This window comes from Gavialis gangeticus, unplaced genomic scaffold (assembly GCF_001723915.1).
Source record: "Gavialis gangeticus isolate Ggan-Ray unplaced genomic scaffold, GavGan_comp1, whole genome shotgun sequence".
Taxonomy (NCBI): domain Eukaryota; kingdom Metazoa; phylum Chordata; order Crocodylia; family Gavialidae; genus Gavialis; species Gavialis gangeticus.
This window is the reverse complement of record NW_017729030.1, coordinates 35,791,339-35,803,531: the sequence shown is the minus strand read 5'-3', so window position 1 is coordinate 35,803,531 and position 12,193 is coordinate 35,791,339. Positions and strand designations below refer to the sequence as shown.

The window sequence follows — 12,193 nt, the reverse complement described above, 5'->3', positions numbered from 1 at the left end:
AAGTCAATTAGACAACTTGTGTCATCAAGACCTGAAATGAGTAAACGATACAGTACTTTACCATATGTTGTAATTATATAGTCAGCAAGTACTATATTAGTTAAAATCACTTATTACAGCTATATGAAGAGTGATTATTTCTCATGGAGGATTCTGATATTTTGAAATGTGGTTTGTTGCAATTCAGCACAAAAAAGTAGAAAAAAATGTTTGACATTCCCTGTGAACAGTAATGAAGTCATGGCTTAGGGCAGGCTTCCTCAGGGCTTCCCCACAGCAAAGATAGCTGGAAGCCCATGGAGACAAAGTGCCAAGAAGCTGTGAGACTGACAGCTTGCAAACCCACCCCTAGAGCTTTCAAGCTTCCAGCTTTCTGTTATTCTGCCTGTTGGGCTAAAGGAAAGCTGGAAGCTAATCTGAGACAGGAACATCTAAGCTTACAAGCAATGACTCCCAGAAGGGGACTACCAAGAAATCCAGCCTCCTCCATGACTTACTAGACAAGCTGTCAAAGAATAGAAAGAAAACCAGGAAAGACTCTGTCAGACCCCTGCCTTGGATCCAAGGCAACTCCCTCCAAATAAAACTGTCTCTGTGACAGACTGAATGAACTCTCTAGTGTAAAAACATTCCATCAGAGAAACTGGGACCATCTTTAATACTTACGTTATTTATGCACAGTATCTAAAGGCATTGCATTTAAGATGCAGAGATAAATCATTTTCATGTTTCAATTGGATTAAATCCCCAATAAACTATTTTCCATATTTTGGGATTAACTCCAAATCTCACTGACCTCATTTCAGTGCACGACAAATGAATATTTTTCAGCAGGGATCCTAGGCAGAGGATAGAATCATAGAAAATGAGGGTTGGAAGGGACCTCAGGAGATCATCCAGTCCAATGCCTGCTCAAAGCAGGACCATCCCCAACTAGATCATCCCAACCAAAGCTTTGTCTAGACAGGTCTTGAAAACCTCTAAGGTGCAGCTTCTAGCACCTCTCTAGGTAACTTGTTCTAGTGATTTACTACCTTCTTAGTGAGAAAATTCTTCCTAACATTTAACCTGAGCTTCCCTAGATGCAACTTGTGACCGTTGCTCCTTGTTCTGCCATCTGCCACCACTGAACACAGTCTAGCTCCATCCTCTTTGGAACCACCCTTCAGGTAGTTGAAAGCTAGTCTTTCCTGAGGTTTAGCTTGAAGAAAAGTCAGTCAATGGGGAACATGGGAGCAGCTGTCAAATATTTGAAGGGCTGGCACAAAAATGATGGAGAAGAATTGTTCTCCTTTGGTAAGAGAAGGTAGGACATGAAGTAATAGCTTTAAATTAGATCACAGGAGAAACAGTCTCACTGTTACAACAGTAAGACAATGGAAGAGACTGCCCAAGGAAGTTGTGTTATCTCCTTCACTGGAGGTTTTCATGGTGGGGGGTGGGAGGGATGGATAAGAAGGTCCAGGATGGTTTAGGAATAGCATTGCAGTATTCATTCAGGAGATTGGACCAGATGAATCTAGAGGTCCCTTTCAACCTTGTGATTTTTGATTCTGTTGGCTACGAATGACCAACTCAGGATCCTTAAAATTCTAGTTTATCAGATGGATTGAAATGTTGTGATGAAATCAAATCATAAACCTTGGAGCCAATCCCCTCAAGCACACACTCATGCATGCACGTGCATGTGCACACACACACAGTAGCTAGCTATGAATATCTGTGAAGAACCAGAGTAAAGTATACCTATCCCATGAGTGTTGGAGTCAGCCATTGATAGCAAGTCGAGGCTTCTTCCAACATGAAGCTGGAAGAAGTTGACTTCCAGAAGGGGGTTGCTGGCTGGTCTTTGTAGCTGGACAGGTTGGGTGCTGGGCAAGTTGAAGCTCAAGAGGGCGCCATTGAGGGTTACTCTTCACTGCCTTTTATCTGTCTTTGGCAGACTTTGGTGAATCCCCAGTTTTCTGGCTTGACCAATCCAGGGGTCATTGACCCTTGTGGGACATCCCCCTTAGTGGCTACTGAATAGCAGCTATCAGCCCCAGGGGTCACATCTGTGGGTACATGCAGTTTAAGGAGTCAGTTGATGAATTTTGATTAATTTATTGTTGTCATGAATAGGGCTTTGGGAGCAGTCGATCTGGTGATAGTCAGCTCTGAAAGTTGGTTTTAGTCTCTGATTAATTCAAAACTGGGCTTCTGTCCCTTTAACAATGAAGGTTCAGGGAGTTCTCAGCTGCTACATTGGCCCCTATTGATTTCTTCCTCTCGTTAATCTGTGGTTTTGTAGGTGTCAAATACCACTCGTTAACTTGTTACTGTAGCTAGCTACTGTGTTACGCATTCAATTACTGATCCACTCGTTCATTCAGGAGCCAGGGGGATATAAATGCACACCTACAAATGTAGAGCACCTATGTAATTTCATAATACATGATTCCTTATACCAGAAAGAAAAATACCTAAATAATTCTATACCTTGTAGTCAGAGAGGGAAAAGGAAAAAGGAGGAAGGAAGAAAAGATAGAAGAGAAGAGACATATCCAAAGAGGGGAATTATTGATGGAAGGGAAAGCTCCTTGTTACCCTGGGAGGGGTCGTTGGGGGAGGAGGGGCAGGCAGGAAAAGGGGCTTCCTGCTACAATTCCTTTTCATATCATGGGTAACCTGCACTTGGCTTCTTTCCTAACCCACCTCTCTGCTTCTTCCATTCCCTCACTCAGCAGATCTGAGTAAGAGAGCAATTAAATAAGGCAATGAAAAAATACTACTTAACAGTTGTAAAAGCAATTTCTAGGCAAAAGAGAATAAAACAAGGAGTAAGTCATCTTTTTCTGTACTAGATCCCCCTAGAGCAGTGGTCTCCAAACTTTTTTGATTGCGCACCCCTATCACTAAAAAATTTTTGAGCATGCACCCCCAATATATGTGTATTTATATAAATATAAATATAAATAGATGTTATACTATTTTCTTCCCGCACCCCAATGGATCGTCTTGCACGCACCCCACTTTGGAGACCACTGCCCTAGAGGCCTGATCAACTCTGATCCTGGTTTTCTCTGATTAAAAAAATCCCCAATTTTCAGTTAAAAAAGTAACCCCAAATCCACATTTTTCTGTGATTAAAATGAAACATCAATTTTCATATATTTAACATGATCCCTGCTGACCAATGGGAATTTGGCCAATTGCTTCAAACAGGAAATCTAATGGCAACTTGTTTCTCTCGGCTGACACATGCACTATTGGATAGAAACTTGTTAACTGAGTCAGAAGGACAGAAGAATGAGTAAAATTAGTACCTTTATGAGGTATCTAAGTTGCAGCCATATTGATCTAGAAGAAAAGGCAATCAGGGCTTGTGGTAGAGGTGATATCTTTTATTAGACCAACAAGATTTTTGAAAAAAAAGAATCTTTAATTGCAAGCTTTAGGGCACAAACACCCTTCATCAGGCATCGGAGAAAAGATTGTAAAAGTTCTGCTGGGTAGAAATGAAAGTTCATATTTCCTAGGATTTCACAGAAGAGTCAATACATGGAACATTCCCATCATCACAGAGCCTCACAAGAGCTGAGAGACTCCTGACCAGCTAAGACCTGCCTGCCCAGAGGAGTTTTACAACTATTGACTCCTCTGTGAAATCCTCAGAAAAATTAACTTTCATTTCTACCCAGCAGAACTTTTACTAACTTTTCTCTGATGCCTGATTAAGAGTGTTTGTGCCCGAAAGCTTGCAATTAATTTTTTTTTTTTTTTTTTGGCAAAAATCTTGTTGGTCTAATAAAAGATATCACCTCTGCCATGAGCCCTGAGTGCCCTTATGAGAAATTAGTGCCCACTAAGGGAGGGGAAAGAGAGTCACACCTGTTCTCCATGGCCATTTCTACAGGTAGAGCTGGGAAAATAATCAATTAGCAATAGCAGTTTCCAGTCTACTTACAGTCTGACTTGCGTAAGTTTCTAGAACCAGTTAACCTTGCAAGAGCACTGGAAGGGATGTGAAAGAGAAATAAATAAAGTGGAGCTTATGAGGGGGATGTATTTGACCTTTACTTACCCTCCTTATGACTCAGACTTTCATTTAATTTTATCAAGAAAATGGTGCTATATGTCTCTCTCTTTCAAATTACAGAGTCTGTATTCTCTCCTTCCATGAGTTTGGGGAGTAGAAGAAACCACAATGCAGCAGTATATTACTGGCAATTACTCATGCTAAGGGGAAAGTAGAAATACTGTAGTTAATGGCAAGATACACAGAACAAAGGATGTAACACTTTCCCTCAACATAGATATTTAGTTTTAAAACTTAGGTAGGTAAGGGGAGATGTGCATGTGGCTGGTTTTACGCAGTGCTAGACCTGGGCCTAACATACATTTTCAGCATTAACTGTAAAGCATTTTCCTATAGGCAGCCAGTATAAAATGAAATAGTATTTAGGCTGCTCACCTTTGTTGCTGGGACTAACTTACTAGCTAGGCAGCTGTGGGATCAGACAGCTGAAAAGACAGTGAAGCTAATGACCCAATCCAACATCTTTTACCTTTTTTTTTTTTGTGGAGCACCCAGGATACATCCAGATTATGCTTTTACTATCAACAAGAGTATCTTAATAAAATGAAACAAAAGCTTTTCCCTTTAAATCCATTCACCATCTCCCTTTTCTGTGCTGTCTGAATCCAAAAGGAATCAACGTTTTCCAATCCTTCCAATATTCTGTGGGCATGTCTACATGAGACATTTACTGTGGAGTTGCCTAATTAGCTCCACAGTAAAATGTCAGCATTGACATGTCCAAAGCTATTAGGACAGAAGTAAACTAATTAACTTCACCATATGATAGTACTGTCAGACAAATATGAGTCTATGGTGGAGTTATTTACTCTGCTGAAATGCATGCATTGATACTGATGGAGTTGCCTGGGGCATGAAGGTCCTGCCTGCTGGCTAACCCCTCAATGAAGCACCCTCATGCCCCAGCCAACCCCTTCACAGCTGGCTCAGGCTGCTCTGCCCCAGCTCAATGTGCTGTGGTCCCGGGCACATGTGGAAACATCTCGTCCGGATGCAATAAACTGTGATGTGAAATGTGCACTAATTGCACATATAGATGTGCCCTGTTTGTGCTTTACTTGATGAGGGGTGGTGGCAAATCAAGTTTTATTTCCTGAAGGGCAATAATTTGATGTTGCCTTTTGAATAGTACTTACTCACATTGGGTGGTTTGTAAATGCCTTGTCACACAGCACACTAAGTGGGCACATCTACAGGTGCTCCTAGGGTGCTGTTGTTACTGCACCATCATTTAGTACTTCTTTTGGAAATGATGACACAGTAGCAGCCCATACTGCACCTTGTGCATAGTGCACAGTTATTTTTAGCTGCTACATTGCCATAGTGGCACGCTATACTGAGGGAGCAATTGCTATGATGACATAGCTGCAGCATTGTAGGTTTTGCCTGCAGATGCTACACTGCTGTAACACATTGCTATGGTGACGGAGCATCGCATGGAGGTGTGCCCAATATGTGTTAAACCTGTGTGGTATTAAAGTTAGAACATGCTCTAAGCAGTTGCATGGTAATACTTACTATCTCATAATACGCACAACTTGTGCTCCTCCACTAGCTGCAAGTGTTTTGTTTGGGGATTTATTTCTTTTGTTCACCAGAGCTTTAACAGATGCCTTTTTCACACAAGCTTTGCTCTGTAACAGCAACAGCCAAACTCCCACTTCAGCAAATTCAGGAAAGAGGCAGTGTTCACTTAGGCTTTGATGTCTTGGAAATGCCACAGGTGCCCATCCCCATCTCCATCCATGCCAACACCAGTGCCTGAGCCTAGACAGCAGCTGGTGCATGCCTCACAAGCACAGATCCTGCCCCATGCTGCCACCTCGAGACCCACATCTGCTGCCCTGCTGGCTCCTAGAAACTTCTCAGTGTGGGGCTTCCAGGGCTGCCTTCATTGTTTCATTGGTCAGCGGTGCATCTCCTTAAGTCTGCATTGCACTCTGTTAAATATCAGCTGATGAGTTCTAGAAGAAGGGTTGGGGCCAGGGCCACTAGGTAAAGAGGCTGTTGAGGACAGGGGCGTGGGGAAGAGTTAACCAAGGTTGGACACAGGAACACGTCCTGGGAATGCAGGCTGGAGGCAACAGGATCCAGCAAGGGACTGGGCAGGTTCCCAGGGTGATGGGACAGGGACAGGTGCAGGCAGGACACTCATTTCACAGCTCACTCCATATTCCCCACCTGCATAGACCCACCTTGCTTCTGAGTAAAAATGCTCCATAGGAACATTTCAGCCAGTAAGATGTGCCAGCCCTGTGGTGATGGTATCACTTGCCACCTGTGCCCCAGTGCTACTCGCTGCTGGCTTCCAATTTTATCATCTTCCTTTGCAAACCCTATGCCCAGATCCTGCATCCTGGCCACTGCTCATCTAGGGAGCGTCTGCCTCTGGCACACCAAGGAGAGCCAGGGCTCTCTGCCCTTTGTGGCAGGCAGAGGGAGGCACAGGAAGCCAAGCCTGGGAACGGCTGCCAGTCTGCTGCTGGATCCTGCTGGTGCAAGGAAGACCACAAATTGTTCATGGTATGCCCATGTAGCAGTCTGACAATAGCCAGGGGCAACACACAGGGGTGCACACAGGTGCACGTGCACCCCCTAAGCATAGTAGTGTACCCCCTGCAGGCAGTCACAGGTGGTATCCACCCCCTAGTTGGCGCTCCCCACTGCCGATAGTGCTAGCAGCGTCTGTGGGAGCTCCTCTGCTTACCACCACCAGGCTCTCACTGCTGCACTCCTGCTGCCTCCAGTGCAGCCATGTCCCCCCAGCCACTGGGGGCATGAGCCATTCATGACAATAGCTGAACATATAACTTTATATAATCTGGAGCTACCTCATGCAAAGAGTCATAACTAGTATGATATAAATGCACTTAGCAAGTGTTTTACCCCTCAGATGTGTGGTTGCTTGCATTTTAAGTGCATTTCATACATGCTGATGTAATGCATGACATGGCCCTTACACAGCCATCTAACTCCCTCCTGTCCAGAATGTTACCAAGGGCTTTCTCTTTGGCAAAGGCAGAAATAAGAAGAATTCACTAAAAGGAATTTACAGAAATTGAACAAGAACAGAAACATTGCCATTCTAATTGTGATAATGCTATAAAATCAAAACTTTTAAAATTAAAGTTTTGAAAATGAAATGAATACCACATTGCTAGAAGGAGGTCTAGTGTTACAGGAATCTTTTTGAGGAGTGATTAAATTATAGGGAAATGGTACTGTGAAATAATAATTGATATAGTCTCAAAACCTAACCTGTAATCAGTGTAGTTAAGGTATTTGGAAAATGTTATTTTTAAATATACAACATAGATAAGTATCATTTTTTTTTACAGCCATTTTTACTACTTCTTCCCTCACTTGTCCCATCTAATGGGGTCACTGTTGTGGATTCTGGCTCTCCACTGTCTTCACTCATTTGTATTTTCTTCTTTCAACACCTTCTCTCTCTCATGTACCTCTCCACTATGTCCTTCTGTCTCATCTTTGGTCTTCTCTTTTCCCTTCTCCCTGGTAGTGTCATTCTGGTAACTTCTTTTCCTACATGTTCTTCTGGACTCCTTTGAACATATCCATACCATGCCAGTCTTCTCTCTTGTAGTGTCTTAGATGCCTCCACTACCTTCACCCATCCTCTGATGCAAGTATTCCTCATTTTATCCATCTTTGTCACTCCACACATCCATCACAGCATTCTTATCTCTGTTACATTCAGTAGCCTTTCTTGTGTTTTCTTCAGCAGTCATGTCTCTACTCCATACCATAGCACTAGATGCACACGTCTTGTAGACTTTTCCCTTCAGCTTCACTGACACTCTTCTATTGAATAATATTCCTGTCACCAATTTCCAGTTTGTCTTAACTGCTGTTATTCGATGGTTCAACTCTGCACCTCTCTCTGAATTCCACTGAACAATTGACCCCAGATACTTGAACTTGTCAACTTATGAAACATGTTTGTCATCATATTTCCAACATCAGGTACCTCAGAGGAATCACAGTGCAGATATTCCATTTTGGATTGACTAATCTTTATTTCTCTTCCTGCTGGCACTTCTCTCCATTGGTCCAATCCAGTTTGCACTTCCTCTAAAATGGCCGACTGGCTTTACAGCCATTTTTACATACAAAAATTTGCTTTTCACTGGGACAAATCAAGAAAGCCAAACTCAGTGAGACTCTACATTGGATTCATCACTGAAGAATAAATTTCAACCAAAAAAAACTTTCACCAAACTACTACTGACTGTTACAACATGGTCCAATATAATTAAGGCAATTTAATCCAACTGCAATTAGAACAGTTTTTAATTACTCTAATTTAAAATTCTCTTCAATACTTTGTATGTGGCTTTAATAGGCGCTGGCACTGGTACTACAGGTAGCAGTGTACGTGGAGAACTCTTGTCTATGTCTTAGCTGCTTGGAAAACCCTAAAGAAAGCAGAAGGGAAGAGTATGTCTGAATCTTCTGAGCATCTGACCTGGGCATGATACATGAGCTGTAGGGATGGGAGGTCAAATGTAGTCAAACATTTTGATAGATTTACTTGCTTTAATCTGTGTACTTTAGGAGAAAGATTTCCAACAAAAGCACTTCATTCAAACTAACTTCATTATACAACTGCTACATAACTAACAGTGTCAGAAGATTTCCATAGAAGTAATCTCCCGAGGAGCCTTTGTGCATGGCTTAATGAGAAGTCAGTTGGGCAAAATGTAATTAGAGCAAGTCCCTTTGTGATAAAGTGCTTAAATCCTCTCGACATATTTTACACAGAAAATATGCTACATGTTCCGCTGTTTGGCAAATCAACCTCTTCCTTTACCCTGAATTTCACATAGTTAAGGCCCCCTCTACCTGTTACAGTTATTGTGCAATTAACCGGTTAATTGCACAATTAACTGAGACCAGCTATATGTGCAAAGTAGCTATCCCACTATTAAAAGCTCCAACTGGCTATAAAGTTAGATCTCAAAAAATGTGTATTAACTTTATAGCTGGTTGCTGCCCAGCTTTAATTTGCATGCGTAGCAAGGAATTCACTAAGTGATAGCAATCTGTGTGTCCTCCAGCATTGCTCCTTCTTCAGTGTAAACTTCTCAGAAAAAGAACAAGAAGGAAACCCCTGTCCTAGCAGAGATTTAAACCCTAGGCTCCTTCCCCCTATCCAGCAACACCCAGGAGGAGAACCCCATGCACCTCCTGTCCTCATGCAAGCACAGAGCAAGTGGACTGGGGCACCCCTGCCATGCTGGAGCTAAGCCTGGGATCTCAGCTGCGGGAGACTGGACTGCACTGTAGCCAGGCAGGTGTCTCTGGCTCCTTTCATGTGTGGGGAGAGGTGAGAGGGGGTGGGATTCCCCCCATGCTTGCTTCTTTCCAGGAGACCCAGGCTGTGTTCCAGCTGGGCAGGGTGTCCCTGCCTGTGTGCGCATTGGCAACAAGTAGAAGGTGCACACACACCCCCTGAGATCAGCCATGCACCCCCTGGAAGCACCAGCCGTGAAACCAGAAGCGCCGGTGGAAGTGCGTTTCCGGTTTCGCCACTAGCTTGGTGATTGATCACAGACACCACCGCCACCTCGGTGGCTGGGGGACGCCCCCCCCATTGGTGATCTGGTGCCCACCCCAGACTCAGGAGGCACCAGTCACCCATGAGGGGGAGGCAATCTCTCCCCCCTAAAACTTGTTTCCTGGGGAGACTCTGGGAGTCCTGAAGGATTACTCCTTAGTAGAGTCATCTTGTAGCAAAAACCCCTGTTTTTCTTTTTTTATTTATTTATTTTAAAATGCATTCCTTCCCCTTCCCCATTTCTGACTTTTTCTCTCCCTCTCTATTCCCTGTAGATACATATTAGTAAGCTAAGATGTAGGATAAGCTTTAACTCTTTATTTTAGGTAGCAAGTTTTATTTTTCTCTCCCCTCTTTGCAAATAAGTTCCCTATTTTGATATCGATACTGACTGTTTTATAAGTGATCATTATTATGTTTATACTGCTTTTATATTGTGTGATTACTATTTTAGGCCTATATATGTAAGTTAGTGCAAGTCGTGTCAAGTTTCCATTTTGTATGTCAAGCCTCCATCTTGTGTCCTCTGCCTGGGCATCCCCTGTATTGCAACTGTATGATTCATGTACCCCTCCCATGTAAATTGGTTCCTGGATGAATGAGAGTGATTGGGAATGATTGAAAAATAATGGTAGCAGGCCTCTACTGAATGGCCTGTAATGACTAGGCCATCACCTTGTCTTGATTCATCCAGGAACCATGGACCTCACCCAAGAACAGAGACAAGAATCCAGCATTTGAAAGACAAAAGACCCTGCAGAACCAGCAACTCTACCATTGTACCCCACCATTACAGACACCCGAAACTGCACATCACCGCATGGAGAACACATGTGCAGTACGCCAGGGGCTGACCCTTGCCTGGGTATGCCTCCTGTCACTAGAGTCACACAAGGTCTGCCCCTATAAAAAGGGGCAGTGAAAACAGACCCAGTGGGGTGTCCTCTCCATCTGGACCAGCACCATGCCACACCATCTATCCATCCAGAGGTCCTGCTGGTGACCCCTCTCTGGACAACACCTACTGGACAAGGCTCCCTTTCCAGCCTGGAGAGGTAGCTATCACTCCCCCCACCCCACCACCACCACCCTCTCCTCAACCAAGGACTTGGACTCTGTTCCTCTTTCCTACCTGGACTCCAGCCCTTTCACTGAGTCTCTTTCTCCTGCTGCCATTGTGATTGCACGCATGCATGCGTGTGTGCGCGCACGCGCACGAACCAATAATTCATGGGGCTGTGTAGTGTGTTGTCTTTGTAATAAAACTATTATTTGGATCCCTAAGTTGGGTTTTGCTTTACTATGGTTCAGCCCTGCTCCAGTCTCTGCTCCTCGCCCCTCTGACTTCTGTATCATTTCTTCCTCTCCTGCTTCTGGCTCACTGCTACCTCCAACACCTGTCCTGAGCTCCTCTCTGCCTCCAAACCCCCTGTTTCTTTGCCAGGGTCTTATCCCCGCTGCCTTTTCCTTTTCCCCTGAACAACCAGGTTTCTGCCTCAGTTTCTTTCCTGGCTGTCTCCTCCTTGACATCACTTATCTGCCCCTCCCCCACCAATATCTCAGCTGTCTGCCTCAGTTTCCAGCCCTGGTCTACCTTAAGTCAAACCCAAGCCTCAGTTCCTCATCCAGCTTCTCTGTAGTCCACCAGTTCTAATCCCAGTTCTGGCAACTTTCACTCCCTAAACTTTAACTCTCTCTCTCTCTCACCTGAACCTTCCCCCAAGTATCCCAGGTACCCCAAGCACACACATACACACTGTACCATCCAAGTTAGGAACTTACCTGTGTGTATGTGTAGGTAGGTGTGTGAACTGGTGAGTGTGTGCGTATGTCACTGTGTGCATGATATATGAATTAGTGATCTATGTCTAACTTTTGGGGTGTATACTGTATGTGCTTGAATTTGTGATAAGTATGTATGTGCCTGAGCTGGTTGTGTGTGTGTGTGTGTGTGTGTGTGTGTGTGTGTGTGTGTGCGCGCGCGGACCTAATTGATTTGTGTGTTTGTATATGTGCAATTGTGTCACACCCTCCTGTCTAACAATGCAATATTGAGATCCTGAGAGTTGGCCTGACCCCACAGGGCAACAATTTACTTCTTTAAGTAGTGCTTCTGACCAGAAAGAGCTCCCTCAGCTGGTCACCAGCAGCAGTACAATCTGTTATTGCTTTTTCCCTCCTCCTGGCAGGCTGTCCTACATACTGTGCACATGTTGTGATGTCTTCATTGTGCAAGTAAAGCTATGCTGCAATTAGAATAATTCCAAGAGCCACTGTAAGAAACAACTTTAACTAATTAGGTTGTTTGTGTTTCATAGTTTCATAGAAGATAGGGTCAGGAGGGACCTGAACAGAAAATCTAGCCTGACCCCTGCCACAGGCAGGAATGAATGCTGGGTTCACTAGACCCCAGACAGGTGATCATCCAGCCCCCTCTTGAATTTGCCCAAGGTAGGGGCAAGGACCTCTTCACTTGGAAGTTGGTTCCAGATTTTCGTCACCCTAACTGTAAAATATTGCCTTCTGATCTCTAACCT

General features: G+C 43.9%; 1 long non-coding RNA gene across 1 annotated transcript; it reads right to left on the bottom strand.

Moving 5' to 3' along the window:
• Positions 1-1,833: 1,833 nt before the first annotated feature.
• On the bottom strand, positions 1,834-9,676 carry LOC109300986. The gene is made up of 3 exons (XR_002098386.1): positions 9,666-9,676; positions 3,447-3,449; positions 1,834-2,010 (listed from the first exon to the last, which is right to left on the bottom strand). It is a non-coding gene; the product is annotated as an uncharacterized LOC109300986 (long non-coding RNA).
• Positions 9,677-12,193: the final 2,517 nt, after the last annotated feature.